The sequence below is a fragment of the Triturus cristatus genome, chromosome 7 (assembly GCF_964204655.1).
Source record: "Triturus cristatus chromosome 7, aTriCri1.1, whole genome shotgun sequence".
Lineage (NCBI taxonomy): Eukaryota > Metazoa > Chordata > Amphibia > Caudata > Salamandridae > Triturus > Triturus cristatus.
Window position 1 is genome coordinate 1,218,537,817 of NC_140590.1, and position 11,626 is coordinate 1,218,549,442.

General features: G+C 43.2%; 1 long non-coding RNA gene across 1 annotated transcript in view; it reads left to right on the forward strand.

Moving 5' to 3' along the window:
• The window catches only part of LOC146811655 (uncharacterized), a 118,665-nt gene extending 117,836 nt beyond the window's left edge, over window positions 1–829 (forward strand). Inside the window, exon 4 of the long non-coding RNA XR_014966765.1 lies at window positions 190–829. This is a non-coding gene — a long non-coding RNA (uncharacterized LOC146811655). The remainder of the gene's footprint in view (window positions 1–189) is intronic.
• The last annotated feature ends 10,797 nt before the right edge of the window (window positions 830–11,626 follow it).

Genomic DNA, 11,626 nt, shown 5'->3' on the forward strand with positions numbered 1-11,626 from the left:
GAGAGAGAAAACAGCTGTAGGGAGTGTTAGCAGCACTGGCGAATGCACACATTCACTCATTAAGTAAGCAATAGGAAGAGGAAGGAGAATAGAGGGAAATACCATATTTCTCTCCACTTTCTTGTAGAAGCAAATGAAAACAGAACAAACAAAACTAATTAAAACTAATTAAGTTGTTGTTTTCTACAGAGGAAGTTAAAGGATGCACAACGATGTCAGAGTGTAAAAAGATGGAAGAAGCCAAACTGAGTGATGACGACATCCATGACTGCTGTTCTACAGACTTGTGCAACGATAAACCGCTGGGACTCAAATTGTTTAAGCCAAGCGACGACAGATAAACAAGATGGCCGCCGGGTTTAACACAAGCTTGCGATATATCTCTTCCCCATGTCAAGAATGAAATCTCTACTTTTCTGTGTCAAATAAATTATGTTATTGAATAAGTATCGTGATAACTAGAGTTCTCTGTCGTCTTTTTTTCTGTAATTCGCATTACTCCTGGCATTTCCTTTTCAATGGGATAGAATGCGTTATCAGGCTGAAAGAAAATGCATCTTGTTGTCAAAAATGTATCTAGCATTGTTCTTCAAAGATCCCCAACTTGTTTCCTTAACTTGAACATGTCCAATATTATAATTTTGAATGATCATTCTTGTACAATTCTTTTCTGCTTATTCTCTGTAACAAATGTAACTCTTGAAAGTTCTTTCTGACTTCGCAGCTGCTTAGACAATGTGGGACTTGTATTTTCCCCAAAGTATTTAAAAATTATATTCTCTGCATTAACTTAGCTTTTGGGATTAAACCCTCATTGTTGAAGTTCAAAGGAATCATGGTCTTGTTTCAGAGTCTCTATGCATGGTAGCGCGGTTGGATGAATGGATGCGTGGAATGTAAGAATGTCCCAATGTATGGATGGATAAGTACCTAAGATCCTAGTGAGTGAATGCATGATTGAATTCATGGATGCATTCTTGGAGAAGTGACTACATGGATACATGGTGATGAGAGTGGTGACTATAAATTGATGGATGGATTAGTGAGTATATGGATCGCCTCTGACAGCAGTGTGTTATAAAAAGTCTACAAATTACCAATATTACTTTAGTTAAAGAGGTATAGCAGGACAGGGCACCAAAGCACCAAGAATGCCCACAATATATTAAGAATGACTCCCATGATGCATGTGCAACCATAAGTTAGAGATGAGCAAAACTGTCACGAATGTCCCCAGTTTACCAAGAATTATCACCATTGCATGTTCAGATTTGTCCCATCACTCAGGAATCCTTCATGTATTGTCAGGCTTGCTCCATCACTCTTTATCCATAACAGAATTCTTTGAATACCTCATTATTCAGAAATCATTATTTCATGTTGATGTTTGCACAATCACTCATTAACCTTGAATGAATGTCGAGATTTGGTCTGTCAGATCTAGAGCATCTGTTCAGATATACACCAACATTAGTGCTATTGAAAGCATCATTATCTTCTACGGTACCGCAGTTTGCATTGCTTAATTCCTGAGGTAAATAATGAGCAATAATAGGATCTGGGTGTACTTAAAGGTTTGGGGGAGTAGGAGATTCGCCATAAAACAACAGAGCTCCAGCCCGACAACCCGTGACTCCCTTGCTCCCACCTCACTTTGAGGTGGGAGAACACCCGTTTTTCTGACATCTAAGCTCCAGCTGGGTCTGCTATCAAAAAGCATTTGCCTCCCAGTTCATCACCACTGGGTGATCAGTGTATGAACATTTGCCTGATTTAGAGCCGACTTTCAAGCTTTTATACTTTCTGACTTGCACCACCATGCAGGATCCAGGTAGGAAAAAGTAAACAGTGTCACCAGTGCATAGGGAGAATATTTCTTGTGCACTAGGGATATTATTTTGTTTCTCAGGAACAGCTCCTTGCTTTTAAGTGTTGTTTCTGTGCTGTAAAAATAGTTAATCAGTTAGCCTCCATGATATCAGAATATAGCCATACCTAAATGCCCCTGTCTACACCTATTCACAAGGCGAGTTTTGTAGTATGTGTAGTCGAACTACAATAATAATACTAATGCACAACAAAATGCTATTCACAAACCTACATGCGGAGGCCTCTGCCTCTTCTTTCTTAAATATGGAGAGATCCATGCCCCAACTGCAGAGTTCTCTGCACACATAGGTAAACATTTTAGTAGTAAATGTGGAAGGGAAAGGAGTAAGTGAATGGAAAATTAGGAACACTTACTACTAAATGGGAGAAAGGATTTAGGGAACATTAATAAGGGGTTTAGGGAGGGACGTGCATCCACCCACAAAAGAGTAAACTCATTGCTATTAAGAAACTGCACTTCCATAATTACAATAGTGAAAAAGTACCCGAAACAGTAGTGAATGCCCTCAAGCTCAGACCTGATATCCAGCACCACACATGGCCAACCACCGGTACTGCAACACCCTTTGTTAAAAAATAATGGAGAAGGACTTAAAATAAAAACCCATAGGAGCTACTTTTGAATTAAGTTACCTTATTTTATCTTTTAAACTTTAATAAACTTTAAAACTTTTTTCTAAACTTAATTACACGGAACTATCCACCTCAGTGGGAGAGACTACTGTTAACATGTGAAAAGTTGCAAGTAGTAACTTTTCACTTGTTAAATTAGGTTCCATCCTCTGATTTCAGCGGGTAGGGACATGTAAGTCTTCATTTTTAAGTAACTTTACATTCGTAAATGGTGAATAGCCAAAAGTAGCAAAGTTACTCAAAAGTGAAAGACTAACCTTACACATATAGATGTACTCATGTAAGTTTACATTTGTGAATAGCCCCCTAGCAATCCGATGCTGCAGCCAAATGCTTCAGGTAAGTGGAGTTCCAGAGTGTGCAAAGAGGACTTGAATGACAAGTAGTAGTCTATGAGGCCAAGGCTCCAGGCACAGAGACAGGTGCAGTGGAAAAACGATAACTACCTATCCAATAGAGGGTACTATCCCAGGAACCTTGTACACTGAACCAAATTGACTAGTGCCCTTTCCATGTGACGCAGTACATTCCCCACCAGTTTGCCTTTCTAGGCTGAAGTGATGCAATGTTCTGAGTATTGCTGTCTACCAACATCTATTTTGTATGTGGCTTGAGGCAGAACATTTTCTACAAACGAGGAAGTAAGCAAGAACATTAATATAAATGCCAGCCCACATTGGCCAAGCTGATTTCTGGTACAAGACAGCCCTGGTGTCTAATCCTGGGGTGACCACTTGTTCCTGACATAACTACTTTCTGGTCACAGGGATCAAAGTTTTGCACTTATTACATTCCTATGACTTGTGACATGTCCTATATTTGGGGTCATAATCTTTCCAATTGACAAGGTAAGAAAGATCTCCTTTTCTTACCTTGGAATCAAGGCTATCATGTACTTTATGTTAATTCCCACTGTATGTTAAGGACCCATTTTAGACTGAATACTGTCTAAATGACATATGAGTAGGTTTTAATACAGCTAAATGATAGACAGGATGAAACATTACCATGTTAAGTGTGAACTGCAACTTTGATTATCTAATCAATGTAATCGAGTCTCATGAAGCGAGGCTGTAACTCTTGTTTCTCTACAACTGACTTTTTTTAAATAATAACCTAACTTTGTCTCTGATGCAATAACAGGGATATTAGATTCCTGATTTAGAGTTTGTGGATGGAGATGGGTCGTCAAAAAACAACTGTTCAACCATCCCATGCTTTGAAGGTTCGTACACCCTATTTAGAGTTTGGCAGTTTGATAAACGAAAATCTGTCACCAGTCTGTCACCTTACTTCATTTCTCTTCATCTGTCGACTAGGGTATATACACGAAATGGTGGGTGGTCTAATGACCGCCAGTATTCCATCTGCCATATTTAGCCTATAATTTCTGTTGATGGAAACATGGCAGTTTAACCTCTATACTTGAGTTGGATGAGAAAAAGGATAAGTAACTAAACCCTGCCCATAGCCCTGATAGTACCTACTCTACGAAAATGTGACTTGCTTGCGGTAGCAATCTTTTTGGTGGATACTCTGTCTACCTGCAGATTCCTCACCTGGAGAACATTCCCATGTTTTTCGACTGGAACCAGAAAACTTCAAAGTCCTCACATTGCTGGTAGGGACGGATGTATGATGATACAACACAATCATTTAGCCAGTAGGGGGTGCTGGCTTTGTAAGGAAGCCGAAAGTGGTATCAAGTGACATCACCAAAGCCATATCATGCTTACCCCAGCAGAACAATGCCAGTTGATGAGGAATCTGCAGGTAGATTGAGTATCTACCAGAAAGATTGTTACTGCAGGTAAGTAACTTTTTCGTCTGATGAATACGTCTACCTGCAGATTCTTCACCTGAAGAGCAGATTTCATAGCATTACCTTGCATCCGGAGGAGGAATTATGGATAGTTAAACATGGAAATCCTGTATTAGGATGGCCATGTCACTGCCTTGCAGATCTCTGCCATAGAAACGCCTCTGATGAGAGCAGAAGTGGTGGATTTAGCCCTGGAAGAATGCTATCTGATCCCTTTTAGGGGGTCCTTTTTTGGCCAAAGCATAGCAGGTCTGGATGCAGAAAATTATCCTTCTCGAAAGGGTCCTTTTCTGCATGGCTTCACCTTTTTTGGCACCACAGTACCCAACAAAGAGCTGGTCATCCAGATGTATGTCCCTGGTGTGTTCCAGGTGGTAGTTGACGCCCATCTAGGATCAGTCCTATGCAACAGCTTCTCCTCCTTTGAGGGATGGGTAAAAGATTTGAAGAGTGACAGACTGACCCAGTTGGAAAGGAGTCACCACTTTGGTCAGGAAAGCACCCCTGATTCACAACACTAATTTGTCAGGGTAAAATGAGGTAAAAGGAGGAAGGGTGCTAAGTGCTTGTAACTCTCTCACCTGCCTGGCTGAAGTTATAGTGACCAACAATACAGTTTTGAGAGTCAACATCCTTAAGGGACACCTACGAAGGGGCTCAAATCGAGTCCCCATAAGAAAAGTCAAGACCAAATTACAGTTCCATTGGGGCACAACAAATGGGGTTGGAAGATACATATTAGTCAACCCTTTCAGAAATGCCTAACAGTGGATAATTGAAAAAGGGATGGCTGACCTGGCAGGCAGAGAAATGCTGACAATGCTGCCAAATATCTCTTGGCAGTGCCTATCACACAACCCCTCTGGGCAAGGGAAAGTACATATTGAAGGATCTGTGACAGATTGGCCTGTAGGAGGACCACTTCTTTGTCTGCACACCATGCAACAAAGCTGCTCCATCTGCAAAAATAAACAGATTTGATGGAGGGGCGACGGGCTGACAAGATGACATCCACCACCTCCGGTGGCAGCTGGAAGGAACTCAAATGTTCCTGTTCAATCTCCAAGCATGTAGGAGGAGATCTCTGAGATCGTGGTGGAGAACCATTGCTCCAACTTGGAGAGAAGGTAGGGCCTGAATGGAATTCTCAACAGGAAACATGTAGAAGCACAGAAAGTCCAAATACCACCCCCTCCTCTGCTAATCCGCTGTGATGAGAAGGACTTGGGTCCGGTCTAAGGGGCTCTTTCTGAGAACCCAAGGAATCAAGGGTATGGCAGAAACACCTAATGCAGCTGAAAGTTTCACGTCAACTAAAAAGCATCTCCCAAGGCTTCCTTCAATGTATGCTGGAGGTTGCAGAACTGCGAAATGTCCTGGACTAGCTCTGGTAGAAGACCCGCTCGTGGTCAGGCAGATAACATTGGCTCAGGCTGTCAAGTCTTATATTCAGAGACTGTTCTAAGTGATTGGCAGAGAGCCAGATCTCCTGATGGTGTGCCATAGCTGACCATAGCCCCAATGCTTCCAGGCAAAGTAGGGGAAACCCTACTACCCCTTACTTGTTGACGTACCACATTGCTGTTGCATTGTCCGAAAAGATCTGGAGGGACCAACCTTCGATAGAATGCAGGAAGGCCTAGAGCGCCAGCCGCATCACCTGCAGTTCCAACAAGTTGATTTGAAGAACCTGTTCTTCCCGAGACCAAAGGATTCTGAACACCAAATCTCCGAGGTGGGCTGCCCACCCAAAGGTGGAAGCATCTGTCACTACCATAGCCATGGTTGGAGGGGAAGTGAGGGCCATCCCGCAGGATAGGTTTACCTTGTTCTCCATAAAACCCCTCCTTTTGCAGTGATGGAGATTACAAAGGAGTCTGATAGGTCTCCAACTCATTGTATCCACATCCTATGGAGCCACCACTGCAGAGCCCACATTTGCCAAAATGCATGCATGACTGGGAGATTGCAGGAACCCAGCAGACCACGGAATCTGTCGACATTTTTGGCTGTGATTTGCGCGCCTTGCTGGAAAGAAGAAACCATTTTTTGCATATTGGAAATCCTCTGGGAAGGAGGTAAGGCACAGAGCAGGGTGGTGTTCAGCACTAACCCTACGAACTGGACTCATTGGGAGGGCCACAGGTGGGATTTGGGCTCCCAGGTCAAACAAACAGGAATGCTGTCAACTGCAGATGGCGCGAAACCACCTCTGGCAATGCAAGTATGAATAGCCAGTCGTCCAGGTACAGGCAGATCGGAATGCTCTACTTTCTGACATAGGCCTTCGCCACCACGATCGCCTTCATGAAGACTTAACATGTTGATGTTAAGCCGAAGGCCAGTTCTGCAAATTGGTAGTGCGTAGCCACATATTGCAAGTAGTTCTGATGCAACCGCAGGATATCAATGGTAAAGTATTCATCCTGCTGGTCGAGTGGCCCCATCTATTCTCCATGCTACAACGCCAGCAACACTTGAGCTTTGGCATATTGAACTTTTCCTTATGGAGGAAGAAGTTCAATTCCCTATGGTCCAAGATATGTGCAAACTGCAATCCTTTTTGGGCACCAGGAAGTAACACGTTTAACATTGCTATTCCTTTTCCTGCTCTGTAATTATCTCCACTGCTCCTTTCTGTAGGAGTGCTGCCACCTCTTGTTGTAGTATAGTCAGGCGGTCTGGAGGGGGCGAGTGGGATGGAGGAAGGATAGGGGGTGGACCTTTAAGGGAGGGAAGGGTGTAATCCCTTTCTACAATTTGGAAGACCCACTTTTCCGAAGTGATAGCCTCGCAGGCCAGAAGGAAGCAGGATACCCTCCGTCCCACAGGTTCTGAGTTTTATTGGGGGATAAAACTAGGTATGCTTTCATGGTGGCACAGGGGAGGAGGATGAGGAAGAGGAGGGTTCATGGAAGGATCTGCAGCCGTTTCCTCAGGATCTGCAACAGATTTGTCTAACCAGAAGGTTCAGCTGCTGCTGATGCTGAGGCTGGTACTACTGTTGCTGGTAAAATAAGAACTCTCTTGAAAAGCCATGAAAACTCAAAATTGGCGATAATTTCTAAAGGGTGGTGGAAGCCGTGGTCCTAGAGAGCAGGCTGTAGCTTTACTGGTTTTGAACCGCACTAGTGCGGAATCAGCTTTAGTAACAATAAACTGTGCCCAGTCGAAAACCAGATCTTTGAGATTGTCCTGGATGTCAGGAGAAAAGTTCGAATTTCGGAGCCAGACATTCCTCCAGATAGAGAAGGAAGCACCCATTACCTGGACCACAGAATCACCTGTTTCCAGGTCAGATTTGATGATGTGATGGGAGGCGTTCAGGCGTATCTTGGATGATATCTTCAAAATGCCCCTAGTTACCTCCGGAGCATGAGTGCCATACTTCACAAGGCATGGGTGTGGCATGCAAGGAGGGAGTTGGCATTTATTGATGTCAGGGGCATGGTGCCCTCTGAAAAAGTCTTCTTCCCACAGCCTCCAGGAGTTTTGAGTCTCTGTCAGAAGGTACTGTGGGGAAGGTTCCACCTGATTGACCAGATGAGCAGGTAGCTTGTGCAACAAGGACTCTCAGGCAAAGGGTGGGTTGAGAGAAAGGGTGGGTCACACACAGTGAAGTGATGTCGGTGTGCCACTAGTCTATTTACTGCCAGGGCAGAGGATGTTTTTTCCCATGCCACCATGACTGGATTCAGGATGGTATCATTGAAGGGAAGTAGATGTTCTGACGTTGGAACTGATGGCAAGAGCATCTCTGTGTAGACAATAGTTTTAACGTCTGTTATTGGCAGTTGTAGATTCAACACCTCAGTAGCCTATTGCATTACCTTATAAAATGACATCACTTCAGGCATTAGTGGACCATTTGAAAGAGTCATAGCCAACTCCGGGGAGGTTTCCAAACCACTAGCTGAAGAACAGCCTTGGATGTCCTTCTCTTGATCTCCATCACCACCAGTATACCCATAAGGGCAAAAATTTAGGGGATCAGAGTTGGTTCCAAGAATATCCTGAAGGCTGCTCCAGTGGTCCTCCTCTTTAATAAGTCATTGGGCCTCCATGTGTGATCTGCTTTGTGGTGCTACTGGCGCTAGTGGGGCTAGTTCCATAGGTGGAGTCAGAGGTGGAAGTGGCATGTGCCATCCAAGGCATCAAAGGGTTTCCTGTTGTATAACAGAGAGCTGGAAGGAAGCAGTGTGCAGTTGGCATGGGTCAGATGGTGTGGTACAGGATGGTGTCAGGGACATAGGCATGAACATCTGAAAGCCATATAGAGCAGAGGGGCCAGAAGAGACACCAAATGGAATTGATGCTTTGGCAAAAATGGAAAACATGGGGTTTATAAATGCTGCTGGATCCAAGCCTGGAGTCCAAAACTCTGCAAGCGTAGACCCCATTGCTGAGGGGTCTGGAATGAACTGTTGCAGTGCTGAGATAGGTCGAGGTCATTCTGTGGCCAGGTCAAATGGAGTCGCAGTAGCAGGGCTGCTTGGAGGAGGAACAACTGGCTCAATATGAACCAGTTCTGGCTCTAAAGACAAAGGGCATGTGGGAGTGGAGAGGCTACAAAATGACTCACCTTTGGTGTATTTTTTGTGTTGCTTCTTTTTTCCCCAGACAAATTTGAGGAAAGTGACCTGTTTAACATCGATAAATCTGTTGTTTGTCACTGAACATAAAGCGCTTTGCTTTTCATTCTTTTATAGCATCATGTGCATACTGCACCAGGATTTGCAGGTCCAGGAGTCATGGTTTGAACCGAGGTATGAGAGGCAGATCAAGTGAAGGTCCGTAATAATAATTGGTACCTCACAATCCCTACAGGTTTAAACCCTGATTTCTTAGGGGGAAACATGAAACTGCGCAGGTAATTGGTTTTATGTGAGGAAACTCCTATGAGAGGGCATTAAGGCCTAGAAAAAAGTGAACTAACATTGTTGCACCAAGGCCGGTGCAAAATGGCTTTAGTGCAGTCACCTGATGTGACTTCTGGTATATACATGAGGACTTTGAAGTTTTCAGGGTCCAGTCTGATGCCTGGAAATTTTCTACAGGTGAGGAATCTGCAGGTAAAAGTAACCATTAAAAGAAAATATTCCTACTATTATAAGCCCTGGGACTCTGTCTGGCAGTGGTGAAGAAACAACAACACAATGCACAATAAAAAAGAAGTAATTACAACTTTTTTAATTAAAAAAAAAAATACACTATGCTGCTGATTTAGATGTTGGTTGAAAGGTTACTCCAACGCAACGGCACCTGAGTGACCATTCTGCCAACATGAAGATCAGTCTGCCTGATTTGCAGCCGGAAGGAATTTCCATATGTAGGCAGCGGAGACTACTTTCCTTCCATCGTGTACATACCCCTTGAATGTCCAGACAGAGTAAGGGCCGTAGGAGGTTTGGTCATCTGTTAGTCCCCTGATTTAGAGTGGGTGGGCACATAGTCAGTTTTTCCTTTTACAAACCGCCACCTAAAACGTTGCGGTATGTAAGAGCAAAAACGTTTTTAAATGACCGCCATGGGAGATCACTTCCAATGGCAAGGGGGTTATTTCTTTTTTTAATTTAAAAAAATAAATCCCACATTGGCATTTTGTTTTTGAAAATACAAAAAGAAAATGAAAGTGTGCCATGTAGCACTGTCATGTTGAAGGAGCTGCAAGGCACACTTTCATTGCATTTTAATCTACCACTGTGACAGTGGTTTCAGTAAATGCAAGAGATTTCCGCTGGGCCAGTGGACATTTTTTAAATGTGAAGTTCGAAGTACCCTCGCCATGTGGGAATAAAGTGCTCTGATATGGCAATGGTACTAACATTGCCCTCCAACATTTAAATTGAGCCCTGTGTTAACCACAAATGTCACAAAGCATCTAAGGACACCATAACACCCAAATACTATCTCCTGTCTGTCCACATGCCTCCCACAAGGACACATATGAAATATTGTCAGGTACTGGATAGTTGTTTTTAATGTACATGGTCAGCCAAACATATACAGCAAACACACTATACCTAACCTGTTTATATTTTCTACTTAAACATAAGTAGACTTGTTATGGCACTAAACAGAAGCAATTAAAAAATATATCTGAGGCTTCACTTGATCGTTGTCTTCACACTTACTTCACACTATGATTTTAGCATTAGACAAACATTCTGCCAGTGCAGAAGAGAACTTCCAACATTGGCTCACGGAGGTCATACACTGTATGAAGCAGAACCTCTTGAAGTGACATACTCAAAAAACAGAAATCATCCTCCTAGGAAAATCTAATACTATCACCCCCAGTGGCTGGTGGCCGTCTGACATCCCTTCCACCTAACAAGGTGGAGGTAGTCAACAATCTTGGGGTGAAATTTGACTTAACTCTATCTTTTGGACCGCAAGCTATATCAGCGCCTGGAAAGTGTTTTCCGTTGATAAAATCCCTAAAAAAGTTCTTTGATTTTCTCCCAATACACCAAGAAAAACTTTTACAGCAGCCCTAATCTCCTCCAGATTAGACTATTGCAATAGCCTATATGCGAGTGCCAACAAGTCAATCTTCAAAAAGCTCCGGACTGTTCAACGTGCAGCAGCCCGCCTGGTGCTTTAATTGCCTTGTCGCTCCTCAGCCTCAGCAGCCTTAAAATCACTGCATTGGCTACCTATCCATAAAAGAGCACTATTCAAGATACTCGCCATTACTTTAAGAGCTTTTAGGGCATTAGGACCTAAATATTTACCAGCCAGATTTACACCCTATGTCACCACGTGTCCCCTTAGGACTTCATCAGCAAATATTTTAAAAACCACACGGTTTAGATGTAAAATGAAGGGAGGGAGGTCAGTAACCATTCTTGGGGCAAAAGCATGGAATATACTCCCCTGTCATGTCTGTTTCATTCAATCAGAATCCTGTTTCAGAAAGTCATTGAAAACCTGGATTTTTGGAGCCATGGATTCGCTCTGTTTCTCTCTTATCTAATTCATCTATAATTGGGACAGCAGCATCCATTTGAGCATCCTGTCTGTTTCTGCATAGCGCCAAGACACTCCTGCAGAGTGATAGTGCGCTTTATAAATAATACTTACATAATACATACATACACTACACAATCATACAAAACAACCATGCACCCCAAACACATATTACTACAAACCGCTCACTGCTATACTACATGTTAAAATATTGCACCTAAGAGCAAGGGCAGGACAGCCACAAGAAAGGGCAGGATACCCACTCATATACCAGTGCATTGAAGGAGCTCATCAGGTGCCATTTAGGCC